Source organism: Taudactylus pleione, unplaced genomic scaffold (genome assembly GCF_031769625.1).
Source record: "Taudactylus pleione unplaced genomic scaffold, aTauple2 ptg000226l, whole genome shotgun sequence".
Classification (NCBI taxonomy): domain Eukaryota; kingdom Metazoa; phylum Chordata; class Amphibia; order Anura; family Myobatrachidae; genus Taudactylus; species Taudactylus pleione.
Window position 1 is genome coordinate 2,250,097 of NW_028284628.1, and position 20,957 is coordinate 2,271,053.

General features: G+C 47.4%; 1 protein-coding gene across 6 annotated transcripts in view; it reads left to right on the forward strand.

Annotated features, from left to right (window-relative positions):
- The window catches only part of LOC148517169 (beta-1,3-galactosyltransferase 2-like), an 84,780-nt gene that overhangs the window by 55,814 nt on the left and 8,009 nt on the right, over positions 1–20,957 (forward strand). For 2 of the 6 annotated variants that reach the window (XM_088479132.1, XM_088479133.1), the window contains exon 2: positions 9,690–9,762. The exons of 1 other annotated variant lie outside the window; for it this stretch is intronic. The gene's annotated coding sequence lies outside the window, so the exon portion shown is untranslated. Of the gene's footprint in view, positions 1–824; positions 1,014–9,689; positions 9,763–15,386; positions 15,406–20,957 lie in introns of those variants that run through there. 3 more of the 6 variants (XM_088479131.1, XM_088479134.1, XM_088479136.1) reach the window with 3 other exon arrangements.

Genomic DNA, 20,957 nt, shown 5'->3' on the forward strand with positions numbered 1-20,957 from the left:
CAGGCACAGGCATGCCCCTGAAAAGGTAACGACACGCCTGTGTGCGTCCCCATTTCCCCCGTTATCTCCCACAAAGACGCTCCCTGTCAATTACTCTGCGTCCAAGTCCTCACTGCGACCACTGTTATGGTAATGAAACCCGGCGCATACACAGTGCATCATATTCATGCGCAATACAATCATAATCACTCAACGCAAACATCAACATTGATCCACCTCGAAATCATGCCCAAAGTGACCACTGAGTTAGTATTGTGCTAAAGGCAATTAGCATGTTTAAATGAAATTATCACTATTCACCTTTAGATTGTGTTGTTTCATACTGTACAGTCTAATGATGATCAGATGCTTTATATTGCTGTTCATTATAGATATGTGTATTATTGGGGAACAATCAGTAACATTCTATATGGGCAGAGAGGGTGCAAAAATCTGTACTGCACCCAGCTGTGGCTTAAACAGGGCTATTAACGAGGCATGCATCTTGTCTTTTATCTTTAGATTAATAAACAGCCTTAAATAAGAAAGTAAAACCGTGTATGTATCAAGCCCTGTCAGTCATCACCTGTTAAACTCATATAATGTGCTGCAACTGGGGGTGTTTAATACAATTGTACTACTACTGCCTATGTAATATAAAGGTTACACAGGGCACGTTATGATGCTTTGCAGTTGTTAATCTCATTTCAGAACATACTAATCAAATGAACAAATTGAGAAATAGTATTGATGTTTGATAGCGCAGAAGGCAATAACCCCATTTAGTAGGTGCAGGGAATGAGCTCAGGCGGTAGATAATGAATGAGTCAGAAGATTATTTGGTTTTATTACACGCTTGTCATATACCCGGGCGCTGCTCAGCATCTGCAACTCTCTGTCAGGAAACGCTGCAGTGTCTGAGCGATTACTGAGCGACTCCCACACAGTACTGGAGGAGTCTCTGATAAAGCGGACGCGAGGGACATGTCGTGGAGGAAATGTGGAGGGGCCTATTACACAGGACACGGGGGCTGGTGAGGATGTCTTGTTGGTTTTTTAAGCAACTATAGTTCCGGGGGACTGTTACATATTCTATATGATCATCATCTAAGTTTCAACCCGTAATACTAAGCCAAGGCTGTACTGTCTCCTAAGGAGGAGACACTCCCTGCAGGGCACACGCACCACAGCATGGTCATTGGTCACATGTACAGACCACCTCTATATATTGTTTGCTACTGATGTTAGCTGTTTATTCCCTTATCTTTTTAAACTGTACTTTTAATATTGGTAGAGATATAATTATAAGGTAAATTTTTACTGTGGTGCTAAGTGTACCTAGAGATGGGCAGGATGTATATATATATGGGCAGGATGTATATAAATGTATTTTTATTATGAACTCCCCTGATCCCATGCATAGTCGTGTTTAGTAATGCCGCATGCATGTAGTTTTGTGATTAACCCCGCAAAAGGGCAGCTCTCCCGATAAGATAAGAGCTGTCCTTTGCGGGGTGAGGAATTCCAGGTTTATGACTGTGCAAGCACCCCCCTCGGCCAGTCCATGCGTGAGCTGTGGGGGACACTGGGAGGGATCTTATTGGGGGAGTATCCAAAAAGAAGCCCATAGGAGCATGCTCCGTACAGTTTCGTATTCCGGAGCTTGATACATATGGGAAATGCGATCAAACTTTGTCTGCATTTTAGTGTTAGTACATCCCGACCTATAGCTCTCTATATAATTTCATAAGGTCTTCCCCCATCTCCTGAGTATGCGAGCAGTGGGAGTCGGTGTGCGCTCCCCAAAGACGGGACAGACCTGGCACTGCAGGACCCAGTCGGCCACCAGAGATGAGCTTGGGAGTGGGATGCAGGACAGATGGGCAGTAGTCACATTGGGAGGCAGAATGAACGGGGCAGACTAATGTGATCCGGGTATCTATATGTCTATATACACTGAGGTGCCAAAAGTGTACATTTACTAAAGTGAGAGTTTTTAGAAATGGAGATGTTGCCCATAGCAACCAATCAGATTCTACTTAACATTTAACTAGCACCTTATAGCAGATAATAGCTAGAATCTGATTGGTTGCTATGGGCAACATCTCCATTTCTAAAAACTGTCACTTTAGTAAATTTACCCCCTAATATCATGTAGGACCCCCTCTAGCCCGGCGAAGTGCTTCAACGTGAAATCTGTTCCACAAGTGGACGGAAGACCTCTGTAGAGATGTTGGGGCCCATTTATCAATGATCGCTTTTGCAACGCGATCAGGGCATGCCAGTAACGCCCCTGATCGCATTTCAAAAAGCGATCTCTTCGGCCGGATGAATCATCCGGGACATGCAGGGACACGGGTTAAAAAAAAGGAACCCGTCCCTGCGATATCTCCGGAGAGCAGCCGACCACTACAGGGGGTGGTGCGCATGTGCAGTTCCCTGGACTGCACGTGCACATCCGCCATAGCCGGGGAGGATAAATGGGCCCCGTTGACCCATGCCATCTGGATAGCTTCCCACAGCTCCCTGATATTTGTAGGTGTGAATGGACCTCTCTCACCATCCACCATCTCTACAAAGGTGTATTTACATATAACATACAAACCGTACGCCGAGCACTGTGTCACCCTCTCTGCGTGGAATCGGTATGATTCACCGCCCGGCCGCATGGCCGGCCGGTTCAAATGCCGGCAGCTGCAGCCCGACAGAGGAGGAAATCCCGATCGTCCCCAGGTAAGTATAAACTAACCTAATTTTACCCCTTAACCCTTACCCTCCTTTAGGGTGCCTAACTCTAACCTCCCCCCCTGTGCCTAAACCTAACCTCCCCTTCCCTGCCGTCTAAACCTAAGTCCCCCGGGGGGGTTCCTAACCCTAACCTCCCCCCGGGGGTGCCTAACCCTAACCCTCTCTCCCCCTAGCCTAACCCTAACCTCCCGTGGGGGTGCCTAACCCTAAGTCCCCCCCGGGAGCCCTAAACCTAACCCTCCCCTTCCCCCCTCCCCCCGCGCGGCTGTCTGTGCCCGGCATCCGTTTGAACAGGACACCGGGCGCGGGTCTCCCGCCGTTGGTAAAATGACAGGCATCTAGATGTAGACACCTGTCATTTAACCATCGCCGGGATTAAGTAGTCTAGAAGCCGGCGGTCGGAATTCCGTCAGCCGGCTTCATAAATGTATACCCTCTGCGCTCCCCCCATCTCATTATAGGCTACAGCGGTGCCCCTTGAGATAATGACATATACTGTACGGGGGTGGATGAGAACAATGGTTTAGGTGCCTGTTTAAGCCACTTGACTTGCTCTTGAAAGGAGAAGCTAACTGGCAACGCTGCATTAATAACTGATGTCAGCATCGTATGACAGAATTGCACAATTTATTGTTTTCCCTGTTTAGGGTTTGGTTGTTCTTTTTTTTTTTATAATCATTTTATTGAAGCACAACATATTGACACAGTTATAATAGACAAATCATATCAATTATCAGACATGAATATAAGATTAAAAGTACAAACAAATGAAATGCAAACAATATAATATATTATATATAGGGTTGTATCCATACTAGACAGAAGCAACACTGAAAACAAAAAATAGTTTAAATAGGTATACCCAAGGTAATAACCAGAGCCACAGTGTCAATACTGCAGTGTCAACACGTCTATGCTCCATCCAGGTTTCTTACTTTTCCTAACCAAACAAACGGGGACATCTCTGTGTTGGATACCAGAAAGAGCCAAACATAATATTAACAAACAATAAAGTAGATAATTGAATGTATGCCCTGCAGTCAGTAGGTACTTAAGTGCCAGACAAGACCAACTTATGTAAATGAAGTACAGGTTGAGTCTCCCATATCCAAATAATCCGAATTACGGAATATTCCGAAATACGGAATAATTTTGGCATGACTGAGATAATGAAACCTTTGATTTCTGATGGTTCAATGTACACAAACTTTGTCTAAGTCACAAATTATTAAAAATATTGTATAAAATTACCTTCAGGCTGTGTGTATAAGGTGTATATGAAACATAAACAAATTAAATTTCTGTACACACAGTTTTTTTGAACCACAAAATTATTGAAAATATTGTATAAAATTACCTGCAGGCTGTGTGTATAAGGTGTATATAACCCATAAATGCATTGTGTGTATATTGGGGTCCCATTCCCAAGATATTTCATTATGGTATGCAAATATTCCAAAATACGGAATATTTCTTTATCCAAAATACCCCTGGTCCCAAGCATTTTGGATATGGGAGACTTAACCTGTACAATAGAGATAATTTGTAGAGCAGAGAGCAATACATTGAGATCAAAGGATCGTTGGAGGAACCATGTTAAGATCGATTACTAGTAGGCAGGCCAATAGAATAAAGTATTTACACAGTATTCATGTCACAAAGCCAATGGTGCTCAGAAATAATGATGAAATGTACAATGGGAGGCTTGGGGTAACCGGAGGGCTAAGCATCAAAAGGTATGCAGGAACAAGACCAGTATGGGAAGGCACTGAGAAGCAGCTAGTTTTAAAGTGAATCATGGAAAAGTTGGTGTTATCCCAATTAACAAAGAAATTCACCGTTACAAGCAAGGGAATATCTGCAACTCCCTGACCATCAGGACCCAGGCAAAAAGCATTGTCAAAATGGGGAAACTGACTGTCAGCCTCTACATCTAGGGCAGAAGATAACTTCACACCAGGAGATCCCATGGGCTCTATGAGGTTAAAGGTAGTCTTGTTTTGCTGAGAATGGGGAATATCAACCTCGGCAGTCAGGGAAGAAGGGATTTTAGCCAGTTGAACACAAACTTCCTGGGGGAGAGTGGCCGGAACTCCCAAACTGCCCGAACTAACAGCAATTATGGTTACAAAATTTGCAGAGGATTCCATTTTAGAGAGAGAGGCATTTAGTTTAAAATCTAGTTTCTCCAAACAATTATCAAAGTGGGATAGAAGGACATGAGCAATGGCTTCTGCCAACTCAACAACAGACAAAGAGTGAACCGAAAACATTATCACATACAGTATGGTTTAGTTAAAGTACCTTTGGTGATATTTTCACATAAGGAAATTCTGAACAATATGTCTGGAAATGGTGCACAGTTCCAGAAACCTTCAATCCAAGCTGTATAGTAATATTAGTGGACCAGCAATGGAGGATAACGTTATGCTGCAGCGGACTTTAACAGTGCAATCTCTTAGTAAAACATACAAACTTAGCATGCAATCTAAATAGTGAATCACACTAAATGAGAGAAGACTAAAACACAACTCTGCTGACTCCAGATACAGACTATATTGGCATTATCTCCTTTATCCCGAAATGTCTCTATTTCTGACAATCTTATTCGTACACACTACTATAAGTACACAGTCTGTGAGTGAGAGAGTGAGCACCTTGTTGAAGAAGAAAAAGACAGACATATGGGAACAGTTGAGGAAAAAGCAGGACAAAGGCTGGGGACAAAGGAGAAACACAAGGGTTAAAGCCAAAGGTAGGGTACAGAGAAAAAAAAAATAGGAATGACACACAAGGGAGAGACGCAGGGGTGTTGGTATCCAATGAGGGGACCTGGATCGCCGGTCAGTGTCTGAAGAATAGGCACCAGTTCCAGATACAGTCTCAACCCCCTGCCTAGCCGTTTGAGGGTGGCAGAATAGGTTTAGGTAAGTATGTGATACTTTCCTACAGTGGCTAACGCGGCCTGGTGCAAACACGAGGAGGTTGAGAAGACACAGCAGGGAGACTGATATGATCCGGATAGGAGTCTCCTAGTCGGCGGGTAGCGTGTGGAGAGTTGCAGAGCCAGAGGTCCATGTGCAAATTACAGCAGCAGCAGTAGTGGAGGCGCCAGGCCACACAACTTGCGGCAGAGGTGCCCAGAAGGATGGCCCCGTCGGCGGCCGGGCACGCAGTGAGATCTAGGCGATGAAGCGGACAAGTGCAGCTTCCACCTCCACCTCCCGGACACCGCACCGACTCCCGCCAGAAATCTCCAGTCCGTGGCGGGCAAGTAAGTTTCGCTGAAGGGGACAGGCGTGCGGTTACTAGAACTCCCACAGGCTATGGCACATTATCGGAGGGTTGAGCAGATCTCCAGCTCACCGCCGCCGATGACCCGACGAGAGGCTCCGGACACAAAGCCCACGTCCAGGGCACATGCACCGCTGAGCAAAGGGAGCGTTTACAGGTAGCGGCACCTCCGTATGTAATCCTCTCCAGGCTAGGACCTCAGCAGCGTGTGGGGTAGATGGTACGCTGACGCAGGACAGTTTTCCACTGCCATATTAATTATTCTATGCGGGTGTAGCTTGTCAAGGAGGCTAGCAGTCCTGGTGGTGTAAGTCTGGTGAAGGCAGGAACGGCTATCACAGCAGGAAAGTCTTCTCCCAGCTTTTCGCCGCCCAAGATGGCGGAGGGCAGTCAAATACACCTGAACTTTTCAGGCTTGACTCCGGTGGATAGATGTCAGCTCCAGACCCACTAACTGAAGCAAGCCACTCCTCAGTATAGTGGCACTGCAATAGGCGACTTTGGAAATGTAAAGTCGGTGAAGAAGTCCAGTTTTGGGTCATTTGTAGTATGTAAGGCTGGAGCCCAAGTAAAATGCGGCCACTCTGGGTGCCCCACCCACCAGAAAGGGTTTGGTTGTTTTTTAACAGTTACACTTTCTAATTACATTTCCCAGTAACATCCGTCACCAAATGACCCCTTTACACAATCCCTAACAAGCGGTGAGTCCAGGAGATAAATAGTTTATACTGTAGGTATGGGAGGGGTGATTGTGCCCTCCTGTACTGATTCCAGGAGGCCCAGTCTATATGTGGATTTGCGTTATGCAATACCACTTGTCCAGTGTAGGTAGTATCATGAGCAGGAAGGAGGCTTTATACCCTCTGCTATCGCAAACTTTGCTGTTGCTGAAATATTAGGTACATTTTCAGAGCATCTATAGATTTTTAAGGGATAAGAGAAGATGGGTCCAGAGGTATTGAATCTTCTACTGAGCATTTTGCTATGTCCCAAAAGACCTCTTGAGACAGGACCCACTGAATAGGGTGAAGGTTCCAGGGGCAAATGCAGGATTTCTCAAGGGGGGTTTCCAAGTGCTTGAGTTTAGAGTGAGTTTGGCCAGCCCATGAAGAGGACATTATTAGCACTTAAACTACAATATAGTCGGACTCACACAAAGTGCAGTGTATGTACAACACATGGGATGCGGTCGATATCCCGACCGCGGGGTTCAGGCACAGAATGCCAGCGCTGGAATCCTGTCACTTGTCAGAATCCCAGCCCTGGCAACCCGACCTACGGAATCTCGAAGGTAAGTAGCAGGGTTGGGAGGAGGGTTCGGGTTAGGGACTAAGGGAGCAGGGTTAGGTTTAGGATGTGAGGAGGGGTAGGTTAGGTTTAGGCACTAGGGAAAGAGGTTTGGGTTAGGGTAGGGTTAGAATACTGACCGACAAGTATTCTAACCATGACGGGATGCTGGCGTTGGGATTCTGACTGCAGGGATCCCGAGCGCCGGCATCCCCATCACTTAGTGACCTCACTAAGCCAATAGATGAGGCAGTAGGGCCAGCCCATCTGAGCTGAATGTTTTGGTCGTCCCCCCCCCCCCATCAGTGGGCACCATTCGACAATGTAAGTGCCTTGCTCAGCAGGGCATTGGAGCAAGTCTGGAGGTGCATCAGAGGAACCTAGCACCAGCCCTGGACACACATGTAGACCTTGGTCTCCTAATATACTGGGTAGTTTATGTAATACAGTAGGGGGCCGTTCAAGCAGTGCGGCTGCACTGGGTGGCATCTATCAGCCTCTGCAACCTGGATGGCTCCAGGGGAGATTGAGAGCTCCGCCCTCCACCCAGCTTCTGGTGTTTACAATATTGCTGTGGCTCTGGGACTGGTGAGGAAGAAGGGGAGGGAAGGGGTGGCAGTGCAACACGGGGCGCACTGCCGTCCTGATATGGACCTAGTGTTCACACTAGGGACCTCATTCAGAGTCTCTCGCTAGCGCTGTGTGCTCGCAAGCGGCCCTACGGTTTGCGTACGCGCATGCGCACGCTTCGTTCTGCGTGTGCGCGAACTACCCTGTGCGATCGCAGGCCGCTCGCTCGCCCAGCAAAGACAGCCCAGTGAAATGAGTGACAGGAGAGGCTGTTTGTGGGTGGTAACCGGGGCAGGACACTAATAACGGGTATGTCGAGGTGCGAACGCAGGTGTGTTTGAGTATTTCAACGCCATTTTAGAGGCGTGCATAATTAACACGCAGCGTCATAGTACACGTCACATGCCTGTGTTTTACACTGAAGTCCTCGCAGTGCTTGCGGTAGGGTAAGGCAACCACAAGCGCTGCGATCGCTTCCAATTGTCCTCGATGTACCAATGTTTTAAAACACTTCCTGGAGATGACGTGTGCTGGTGGGCGGCTCTGACTGTGTGATTGGGCGTACGCTGGCCGCTTGCTAAGACATGGTGGGCGTGCTTAAGCCTTGGTCAGGAAAAGGTTAAACTTAATAAATATACGTACATAGTATAACTAGTAGAAGACAGAACTGAGCTTTTTAGGCACACATTTTCCCACCCCATCGTAAGACGCCTGTCTCTTCTTGCTGGTAGCTGCTTTCTAGTGTGGTGCTCTGACTGATCCACACACACAGCAGACATTTTAGCAAAACTGCTGCAACTACGAATCAACTCCCAACAATCCCTTATACTCATAGTTACCTACTCTCCCGGAATGGCCAGGGGGCTCCCGAAATTCAGGTTGTGCTCCTGGACATCCGGAAGAGTAGGCAAGTCTCCCGATCCAGCTGGCATCCACCCGCAAGCCGCCCACTTACCTGGCAAAAATTGGCGGGCCAGATAGCCCATGATTTGCATTGAATGTCTGTCATTGTGACCCCGCCCTTCGCTTCACAATGCCGGTAATCACAGCATCGTATAGCGGGGGCAGGGCCAAGATGGCGTGATCAAATCATCACGCCCATCGGACCGCCTACTTTCCTGTAACTTTTAAACCATATTTGCTAAAATAAAGGCACAGACCAAGTTAATGCCGTTCATATAATAGGTCCGCTTTATTTATTTACAATAATGAGTATGGTGGCAGATGAAAGAATGGCAAACCACCGGCGCCCACTTGACTTAGGCAAAATGATGTCCAAAACCAGGGCCAACTATCCCAATTTAATGGTTAGTGAGATATAAAATACTTGCAAGGGCCACTCTCCCTTTCTAAGCAAGTGAGGCAGTATCCAACACCCATGCCAATGCACCATTTCGGCCCACTCGGTTGAGAGGTGCTGCTGCCCCCAGTAGGGTGAAATCAGCCTAACCAGTGCATTGAAGGGGAGTGCACCACTCATACTGCAGCAATATGGAGGCTTCACAGATTGCCAGTCTATCCCTGCCATGAAATTAAGCCAACACAAGACACAATAGGGAAGAGAGGGTGGGAGATCAGAATCAGAGACCGGATATCCTTACAGACATTACCCATACTCCCAGTAACCACTCCCCCTTAAGAACAACAACCTATCCCTGTAACTTTAACAACTGTCAATCCTAAATAACCCCTCCTTTAACTTTATTATGCCCTGTTCTATGCAACCCTTGGTTATCTTATGGTGCTTCCTAGGGCGGCCACCAGGGTGTGAAAATAATGAAATAAAAGCACTTTTCTTTATGTATTGATAGATATCAAATGCTGTTCCCAAAGAGATATATGTGAAAAGAAAATTGAGGACATAGCATATGTTCAGAGATAAAGGTAAGGTTAATATAAATAATTACAATAAGACAACTGTTATTCCTCTATGGCAGGGATGGGGAACCTCAGGCTCGAGGGCCATATAAGGCCCCCGGAGTGATTTGGTATGGCCTTCTGAGCTTTTTTCTGCTAGCCTCATCTGGCTAGCAGGGTGCCTAGAATGGCACCCTGCAGCCAGAACCTATGCAGCAGTGCCACCTGGAGCGTCCTTAGGACGCTTCAGATGGTCACACCGCTGTCTTTCCAGCTCCCTGTGGAATACTCAGGATGCTTCGGGCATTGCTGTAGTCATCGGCTATTGTGGCCCCGTCCCCGTGTGATATCACACAGAGGGGGCGTGGCCTGCACTGGGCCCGCGAATAATGTTTTATATATCAAAATGGCCCTCAGCAGAAAAAAGGTTCCCCACCATGCTCTATGGTATAACCAATGCAACAGTGCTTCATTGTAGATTCGGTTACTGTGAATTTTTGCCATAAAACTGGAGAACAAATCCTCTGTAATTAACCAATAAAAGATATGTTAAAACAACAGCTTCTCTAGGAGCACTAGTGTCAATATGTGAGAGATGAATAGGTGCTTATAACCAGGCTGCGGGTTGTAGTATGATACTTGATCAGTAAACCTTATTGATAAGACATGCAGACCCAGAAGCTGGAATAAAAGTGATTTATTCACAAAACAGCACATAAAACATTTAGAGTAAAGAGTAATTAATCATAGAACAGGGATCGTGAATTTGGCATTGTGATGAAATATTTGTTATAATATTATACCACAAATAAGTATTAGATATGTATACTTATACAGTATATACAGTATGTTTACTTATATATAATTGGTGGTGTGGTCCAGAAAACCCGCTAGGGACAGTGCTGCAGACTGGGCCTGATTCATCATGGATCGCTACTGCAACAGCGTACACAGATCGATCGATGATGCGTACTGCGTATGCAGCACAGTGCGCGTGCGTGAGTTAGCATTGTGATCGCTTTGCGATGACTCAAGCAAAATGCTTGCCATCGCAGAATGAGTGACAGGCTGTGAGCATTTGGGGGTGGTGACAGGGGAGTGGTTGGAGAAATCCAGGTGTCTGTCCGTTTGGACGCCATTGCATGGGTGTGCATAAATTAGCCACTGAGATGTCATACGCAGCTTGAGTACTCTTTGCGTGCAACAAGACTTGCCGTCCCGTCTCTTCCCAGCAGAGCACACCGGCCCATCACTGCCACCACCCATTCCCTTCCCCTGAGCTAATACGATGAACTTCGGCAGGGGGGGGTGAAGAGTGGGGACACCTCCGACGTCTGGATGGTGACTTCTGCCCTTGAGCCGACACTGAGGCCATCGGCCCTTTTGATATTTGCCAGATGGCCAGTCTGGCCCTGACTGCAAGGTATTACTGATGCGATATAGCGGTAGTGGATGTCTTTATGCTGGCTGTGCGATAGCAGTCATTAGCAGATTTTTTGCAGCAGACCTCCGTGCATAGTTGCAGCTGCGATCGCAATAGCGATCCATGCTAACACAGGCCCAGTGTAAGCGGACACTGAGAAACCAGCTAGGGACAGTGGGCCTGATTCAGAGCCGGACACTCTTTCAGAGCGCTCACTCTGGATCAGTGCCCTCCCTCTCTTTTTTTTTTTTTTTTAGGGTGGCCTCCTGGCCGCTTGCATAGCTGTGGGTGACCACCCACAGCTATAGCGAGCGGCCAAATAGATGGTCGCGATGGTCAAGACCATCGTGACCATCGGGCTAGCGACAAGACCCTTGTGGTAGGGTCTCGTCTGCCGCAAGCACTGGAGTGTTTTTGGGAACGCCTCCGTCTGGGCAGCCACGCCCCCGGCACGCCCACCAAAGGAGGCGTGTAGTCACTCAACATCGACAGCACGCCCCCTTTGTAGCGAGACCCATAGCGACGGCTTGCCCGTCGCTATGCGGGTCTCGCGCATGCGCACGACGGAGCTGGCTCCCTCGTGCGCATGCGCACTTGGCCAGCATCGACCTGCTTGCGAGCACTCAGCGATCGCGAGCGGGTCTGAATCAGGCCCTGTGTTCACAGATAAGAACTGTTAAGGATTACCTGGGAGGAAGTGCAGGTGACAGCGCTGCGGAGGCGGGGCAGCCACTGTGTCAAACACAGGAGGAACTGCCGGATAGGGGAGTGACAGGTGTCCCCAGCATCGATGAAATTATGTGACTGACCAAAGGGAGTCAGCAAGCAGGGTACATGCAGCGGAGCTATCTGGGACGGCAGGTGCAACAGCAGAGTACATGAGAGGCGCTCACACTCAGTACAGCCATACAGTTACACCCCTCATTACTAGAATCATCAGACCAGAGGTGTCAGTCAAGTTTTAGATTTGTAATAATTTATATAAGGAACGGCTTATGTGGCACGTAAGGAACATTCTTCAGGGCACAACTCCCCGTAGTGGTTGGCTATTCAAATCTTTCTACATAAGTCCAAAAACCAGACAGGATGCATAACTCAATTCATATTAACATATGCTCCTATATAATGAAGCTTATTAACCCTAAAATAGGGATGAACAGCTTTCCTGAAAACTACTAAATGAATGGAAACATATTCGTGTTCACTCTAGGTCCGGCTCCGGACCTAGAGGAAGGGCACTCCGGCGCGCTACGAGGGTGCGTGTGTGCCCGAATAGGGGGCATGACCATGAGAAAAGGGCGCATTTTAAAGACACGCCCCCCTTTTCATCACTTTTGGGGGCCTGCAAGGCACTTGCAGACATGCCGGGCTGACCCCCAAGCTCTCCCTTCTCTGTGAATAGATGGTGGGTGCATGCGCCCGCCATCTATTCACCAGCGGTGATTGCTACACCGCAGATTTCCGTACCCACGGGACACTGTGGTCCATGGGTGAGGACAGCACCCGCAGGTTGTTTTAGTGGGGCACCGCCAAAACTGGCAGGGTGCATTCTGCCCTTTTGAAATCAGGCAGGGCGCAGTGCCCCGCTAGAACAGCCTAGCGTGAAGGCTACATATCAAATTCATAGTGCTCTATGTACTAAGCCTTGGAGAGAGAGAGAAAGAGAACGGAGTTAAAGTAACAACCAATCAGCTCCTAACTATCACTTTACAGGCTGTATTTGAAAACTGACAGGAGCTGATTGGTTGGTACTTTATCTACTTCCACTTTCTTTCTCCCAGGCTTAGTACATAGACTCCATAGTGTTTCATCTAGAAATAACTATTTCCAGCTACCCTGCTCTATACAGCCATGGCCAAAAGTTTTGAGAATGACACAAGTATTGGTATTCACAAAGTTTGCTGCTTCAGACCTTTTTGTCAGATGTTACTATGGTTACTGAAGTAACATTACAAGCATTTAATAAGTGTCAAAGGCTTTTATTGACAATTACATTGAGTTTATGCAGAGAGTCAATATTTGCAGTGTTCATCCTTCTTTTTCAAGACCTCTGCAATTCGCTCTGGCATGCTGTCAATCAACTTCTGGGCCACATACTGACTGATGGCTGCTCATTCTTACCTAATCAATGCTTGGAGTTTGTCAGAATTTGTGGGCTTTTGTTTGTCCACCCGCCTCTTGAGGATTGACCACAAGTTCTCTGGGATTAAGCTCTGGGGAGTTTCCTGGCCATGGACCCAAAATGTCAATGTTTTGTTCCCTGAGCCACCTAGTTATCACTTTTGCCTTACAGCAAGGTGCTCCATCATGCTGGAAAAGGCATTGTTCGTCACCAAACTGTTCTTGGATGGTTGGGAGAAGTTGCTCTTGGAGGATGTTCTTAGGCAAAATTGTGAGTGAGCCCACTCCCTTGGCTGAGAAGCAACCCCACACATGAATGGTCTCAAGGTTCTGAAGCAGTAAAGCATGCCCACACCATCACACTACCGTCACCACGTGTGACTGGTGGTATAATGTTCTTATTGTGGAATGGTGTGTTAGCTTTATGCAAGATGTAACGGGACCCATGTCTTCCAAACAGTTAAATTTTTGACTCGTCAGTCCGCAGAACATTAGCCTAGAAGGCTTGGGGGTTATCAATGTGTTTTTTTGGCAAATGTGAGACGAGCCTTTAATGTTTCTCTGGGTAAGAGTGGTTTTCCCATGGCTACCATTTTTGCCCAGTCTCTTATGGTGGAATCATGAACGTTGATATTACCTGTGGCGAGTGAGGCCTACAGTTCCTTAGATGTACATCTCTGTTCTTTTGTGACTTCCTGGATGAGTCGTCAATGCACTATTGGAAGAATTTTAGTAGGTGGCCACTCTTAGGAAGATTAACCACCGTTCCAAGTTTTCTCCATTTGGAGATGACTGCTCTCACTATGGTTCGCTGGAATCCCAGAGCCTTAGAAATGGCTTTGTAACCCTTTCTCTTCTGGAATGTCTTTTGATCGCAGCATACTGTGATGCTTGCTGAGACCTTTTATCTAGCTCCACATTGCTGGAAAGGTTCTATTTAAGTTACATTTACATTCAACAGGGCTAACTGTAATCAAGCTTGATAGTGTCTAGTCTAATTGAACCAAACTATCAATTCAATTTGGTTCATTGGTTAAATGAGTAACTAAGGGCCTGAATCGGGCTAGCAGGGTGCCTTGAACGGCGCACTGCAGGCAATAGTGCTACTCCAAAGTACGTTGCAACAATGCACCCTGCAGTCTGTAGAGCCACCGAGAGCATCTGGGCAGTTCTTTACTTTCTACCCACATACCTCATGTGACATAGGTTTGAGGGTAGGGTTGGCAAAGGGTGGCAGTGAGCCGTGCTCCTCGCTGAAAAAGTGGGCAGTTACTATTTCACACAGGATCAATTAATAGTGAATAACTTTTTTTTTATCGTGACCGCGGCCTGTTTTAGTGCCGAGGGCAAGAGCATAACTACAATGTGTACAGAGGGTAATATGCTATGTGACCTGGGGGATTAGGGGGCATGCTTATTTTGCATGGTCAAACAAAATAGAAATAGACAGAAAAAAAGGGCAACAAAAACCTAATACAGACCAAGTTTTTAATACAATAATAAGCAAGATAAAAACAACCAAAAGTCAGGTTTTATGTGACGTTACCATTGCAGTATAAGGTATTTATAACTCTGTAGGAGAGAGAGGTGACTATCTCCAGCAGACAGCCTCTTAAATAATTCATGAGATGCTGATCTCCAGGGGTCAAAGAAGATCCTCCAATCAGAATTCAGCACGTGCTCTTCTAACCCCTAGAGCAGAGTCACCTGTAATTGTATCAGCAGCTGCTGGACCTGCGTTAACCCATAATGCACCCAGATACTGCAGTGCCCAATCTTACCCCAGCTCGCGTCTGAACCAAGCGATACCTAGTTTATGGATTTTAAAGAAAATTGTTATTTCTAAGCTTGCTGGTGCCCATTGGTAGGTGGATACCCAAGGACCTGCTGGGCCTAAGGCAGTAGCCACCTGTACTACCTTGTGGGTAATCCGGCCCTGAATATTCCCTATTGTGCCACTATGCTTGTGTCTACTCTCTTGCTACAGGACCATTTATTGCCGCAAGTCCTTTTTTCTTTTTTTTTTGCAAGAGGAAAATCAGGGCTTGCCAAAGTTCTGCTATCAGACCAGCACCTGAGACTGGAGACCTCAGAGTAGGGTTGAAAGTTATTCCCTGCGATAACAGGTGAGTGTGAATCCAATAGGGGACTGTCCTTGACGATGACTGAGCCCTATTAAATCCTCCCTCTTGCTTATTGTAGTGGCGTAGGTGTATGTTCTGCACATACTGTGTAGTCAAGATGAAATTTAACTAAGTACGAAGTGGTTCTTACAACAACAAGAAAACCTTTATATCCCTTGTGATTATTAATTGATCTTAAGGGAATATTACAGCCTAGGCCGGATCTAAACGTTACATCTACATTTCTCACATTTGCTTCACATTCTGACTTCTTATCTCGTAAAATGTGTATTTCTACCTTCCTCTTTTTCCCTACCGCAGTAAATATTAGTTGTTTGCATCGGCTTCTCTTACTAGCTTGAATATTCTGTGGTCAACCTCATCCTTTCTCGTGGCTCACCTGAAATGTTACTGAGACTCCTGCATGTCGGCCACTGGGTCTTGTGCTCGGAATTCTGTACTGTTGGGCAGCTCCCAGCTGTAGTAACATTTGTTCAGTTGCAACTGATTAGGGGAAGTGGTGCATTTGCATGGCCCGGAGCTCATGTGAGGGTCCTCATTCTTGCAGAGTTAAACACTTTTCCGCAAATTTGATATTGCGTTAAAAAAAATCCAATCAAGATAGAGACGAGAGGTACGGTTCTACTCTGTTACGTTCGGATATGGAAAGCGCCATCTTATTGGCTATGTATTATTATTGGGCATAATGTGCTCTTGTGTAAAGTTATGTTACTGTGCACTGGGGCCGATTCAGACCCGGCCGCGATCGCTAGCGGGTCGATGTTTGGCCCCTGCGCATGCGCCTCCGGCGTGCGCATGCGCGAGACCCGGTCAGCGGCGGGCGCTCCATCGCTACGGGTCTCGCATCAAAACTGGGTGGCTGTCGATTGTGATTGACAGGTCGCCCCATTTTGGAGGCGGGCAGGGGGGGTGGCTACACAAACGGAGGCGTTCCCGAAGGAACGCCTGCCGTTTGTGGGAGGCACCACTGACATCACCAGTGATGTCAGTGCTGAGCTCCCTGACATCGCTTAGCGAGCGGCCAGGAGGCCGGCTCCATAAAAAAAAAAAAGGCCACGAAAGAGAATCCGGCTCTGGATCAGGGCCACTGTCTGATGTGCTGGTATCACCCCTCATGTTCTGGTTATACTGCAGTATATATCAGTTATTAGATTGCAGGCAACTGTGAATTATGATTGTGTAAATTGTGGTTTATATGTTTCCTCTTGTCGTTCTGTCCAGCTCAGTGTGGATGTGATGACTGTATAATATTGCCATTTTGTGTTGTCAGATAACTGCACATGTTGTGATTGTAATTTCTGTCATGGAGTAACAATTTCTGCCACCTTGCACCCTATGGTTGTGCTGTCAGTATCTGGTAGCTGTAGATTGCAAACAGTTTAATACCTTCATCTCCCTATTTTTGTCCCTGGCTGTCAGTTCTTGTAGCCTTAGGATACTGAACTGTGGGGGTTTCTGTAGGTTTCTAGGCCCTCTGGGTGGGTACAATTAAATATTTACTCCTAATGGCACGGCTACACTACATAAAATGTGATGCAACTCACATGTAAAGAAAGGTGCCTCCACTGTGTGCTGCAGTTAAATGGCTCTGGAGGGCGTGGCTACATCCACTATTACAGTCATGCTCCTGACATTATGTAACCACTTCACCATGGCACCTAGCTATATCCGTAACCCCCCCCCCCCCCCTCCCCTTCCCAATCAAATTGGAGCCTGGCTACTCCACTGGGAATGGGAGTGAAATACCGGCGGCTCAAATCCCAGCCAGTGACAGGTCAACAGGTGAAGATCCCGACGCCCGGTGGTAAGTATGCTAACCCTCTCCTCCAAATAACCCCTCCCCCCTAACCTTTAGGGGTGCCTAACCCTAATCTCCCCCCCCTAGTGCCTAACCATAACCTCCCCCCCTAGTGCCTAACCCTCCCGGCGGGGGGGCCTAACCCTAACCCCTCCCCCCTTCCCCTAGCCTAACCTTCCCCGGGGGTGCCTAACCCTGTCCCCTCGGGGGTCCCTAAACCTAACCTCCCCCATCCTTGGGCTAAGTGTATACTTACCCGGTAGAGAGGATGACCGGTTTGGCGTTCCGGCGTCTGGATTAACATAGGCGTCGGTATTTCGATGCCTATGTTAAATCCCTTGCCAGGATTACGCTGTCTGTATTCTTATAACTATATCCCACCAGGGGATGTGTATATATAAGCTCTATGACTGGTACACAGCTTGCTTGGAACTACTGTCAATTCAGGTTGGGGCAGCAGCTTCCATGTCTTGTAATGATGGTAGTGCCACCTCTGCCTGTACCTTCAGATTTTGGAGCAGGATCAGCTACCCTAAAAAAAGGGCTTCACTGCAGGGGACACGGATGGATGGACTGCATCACCCAAGGGGGGCTGATGACGCGATTCGCCTCATCGTGGCCCCAACCCCTGCTTCACAATGCCGGTAATGTTGGCTGTGCCGACCTGGCTGTATTGTGTGTGTGTTTGTTTGTTTTAATAGTCATCACATCTCTTGTTTCTTCTTCCTCACACTTCATCCCACACACCCCTCTGGCCTTTGAGGTTTATTTAAAATATTAGTCTGGGGACATAAGGCCTGATTCAGATTTGGGAATAGAGTAAGAAAGAGCGAGTAACTGTGCATCTTGGCAAAACCATGTTGCATAGCAGGTGGTGTAGATGTAAAATGTGCAGAGTTAGATTTGGGAGTTCAGTTTCCAAACTGAAATCTAAATTGCAGTGAAAAGATAAAGCTGTCCAGCATTTGTGGGCTACAAGCAAAGGTGATTGTAGCCCCTGTTGTCCCGGGCACCCTGCTAGCCAGAACTACAGCCGTTGGGCGGTTATACTCTGCAAAGGCACCGGTCCCCCATAGCTAGTTACTGCCCTGTGCTCATGTCAAAGAGCAGGCAACCGTGAGTAGGGATGACCATCGATGCTTTGCAGCCATCAATGGTAAGTGTCTTTGCCATCCATGGCGTGGCACTGATGCCGCACCATCAATGGTGGTACCTGATGTTGAGACATAATCGGTGGGTCCGTTCCGATGACAACTGTCTGCGCATGTGCAGCACTCAACCATTGATGGCTAAACCATCAATGGTTTTCTACCAATGGCTTAAAATTATTGGCAACTGATGGCAGAGCTGTCGATGACCATCACTAATAGTTAGCTTCGTTACTTGGTCTCTAGACGCTGGTCACCTAGGCAAAGGAAAGTTAGTTATTTAATTTTTTTTCTCCCTTTTAATTTGTGAATGACCTTTTGCAGTGCTACACTCTGGGTAAGCTCCCTCAAGATTAGAGGCAAACTAGTCTCAGCTGCTATGAGGAAAGCAGGTGAGACAGGAGGTGCTGCATACAGAAACGGGAGGGATCTGAAAAGATCCCTCTCAAGCCAGCTGAATCAACAAAATATGTCTGCCAATGCCATCTTCAGATGGTGTTGGCTTAGGAGAACTCCTTCCAAAAAGGAAAAAAAAATCATTTTTTCAGTAGATTCAGATACTCGCCCCTCCAGTGATCCAAAGCAGTAAAGCTGGGCCCGGTGATGTGCCGATCCCAGCGAATGTCCGAGCAAACAAAAGTAATTGCGAATGGCAGCAGTCATTAAACTGCAATGCGCTTCCTGTAGCCTCATGCGCAGTGTAGGTGGAAAATCTACATGGTACAGCGCTTTTGTGGATTGCCTGGAGTGGCGAGAGCCACGGGCGGCTCCACTGAAGCGGATACCACTTCCAACATGATGGCTGCAGAGCGGCAGGTTTGACTTTTTCTCCTGGACAAGTCCTTTCCCAATCACCTCTATTGCACCAGTTGCCTGGGGCTGGAAGACATCGGAGCTAGGGCTAGGCATCTGAAGCCGATGGTTATCAATCATCAATGGTCCCGATTCGATGGAAGTATTTTTTCCATCACATTGTAGGTATTCCATTATTGCCAACCATCGGATGCAGTTTAACAATGCCCATTGGATGGCTAGCTGCTTCTGTGCAGCTTCTGCACATGAGCATAGTAAAACCATTGATAGCCATCACATCCATTCAATGGTATAACTAGTAGCCATGGCATCGCTGGGTTTGATGTCTGAAGCCTGGAAACCATTTGATGCTGGGCTTCTGATGTTTGGAGCACCCTGCTATAACAATAGGGCTACTGGCATTTGTAGTGGGACACTGTGGATGCTTCTGATTGGCCGCAGTACAATGCAGAGGGATGGGTGGTAAGATATTGCTCCCTCCCCCCTGACAAGCCTCATCCACAGATGGCAACATTTGTTTTGGGTATTGAAAGCTGAGCTTTCTGTTCTTCTCTGAATAGCTGTACCCTATGGGGAAGCGAACTGTGCTGCTTCAGGAATATGAATTAAACAAAAGCCGTGAAAAGAGCGGTTATCACAGGGGACGAGTGACAAAGCTCTTTTCACTGCTGCATGAATACACCCCTTTCATTTTAATTAAAATGGTGCAAAAACATCCATTTATGCTAAATAACAGGGAAAATACCTACAGTATAAGTGGTGAAGGAGGAAAGCGTATCAGGGGTTCATGGCCTGTGTGACATGAGCAAGTGCCCTGTACTGATTACTAGCGCCCCAAGCCTTTCATATGGTCATGGAAATACCGTGATCTTTACTATCCCTATGATGTATGGCATAGGCTGCTGTCTCCACAAGGGCTGGACTTAGATGTTATATATGCCAGGGGGTATCTGGATTAAAGATTGACAGTATCTAGATAGACACTCAATAGGTCAACACCAGATGGTCGACAGGTACAAAAGGTTAGCTTACAAATGGTCAACACATGCTAAGGTGAGAGGCTGCAGAAGGGGATTGTTAGGCACTAAGGAAAGCGTGAGATTTAGGCACTAGGGGGAGGGTTAGGGTTAGGCAGTAGGGGGAGGGGTTAGGTCTAGGCACTTGGGGGAATGTTAGGGTTAGGCAGTAGGAGGAGGGGTTAGGTTTAGGCACTTGGGGGAGTGTTAGGGTTAGGCAGTAGGGGGAGGGTTAGGCTAGGATTAGGTGTAGGCGCTTGGGGGAGTGTTAGGGTTAGGCAGTAGGAGGGGTTAGGGTTAGGCACTTGGGGGAGTGTTAGGGTTAGGCAGTAGGGGGAGGGGTTAGATCTAGGCACTTGGGGGAGTGTTAGGGTTAGGCAGTAGGGGGAGGGTTAGGCTAGGATTAGGTGTAGGCACTTGGGGGAGTGTTAGGGTTAGGCAGTAGGAGGAGGGGTTAGGGTTAGGCACTTGGGGGAGTGTTAGGGTTAGGCAGTAGGGGGAGGGGTTAGGTCTAGGCACTTGGGGGAGTGTTAGGGTTAGGCAGTAGGGGGAGGGGTTAGGTCTAGGCACTTGGGGGAGTGTTAGGGTTAGGCAGTAGGGGGAGGGGTTAGGCACTTGGGGGAGTGTTAGGGTTAGGCAGTAGGGGGAGGGTTAGGCTAGGATTAGGTGTAGGCACTTGGGGGAGTGTTAGGGTTAGGCAGTAGGAGGAGGGGTTAGGGTTAGGCACTTGGGGGAGTGTTAGGGTTAGGCAGTAGGGGG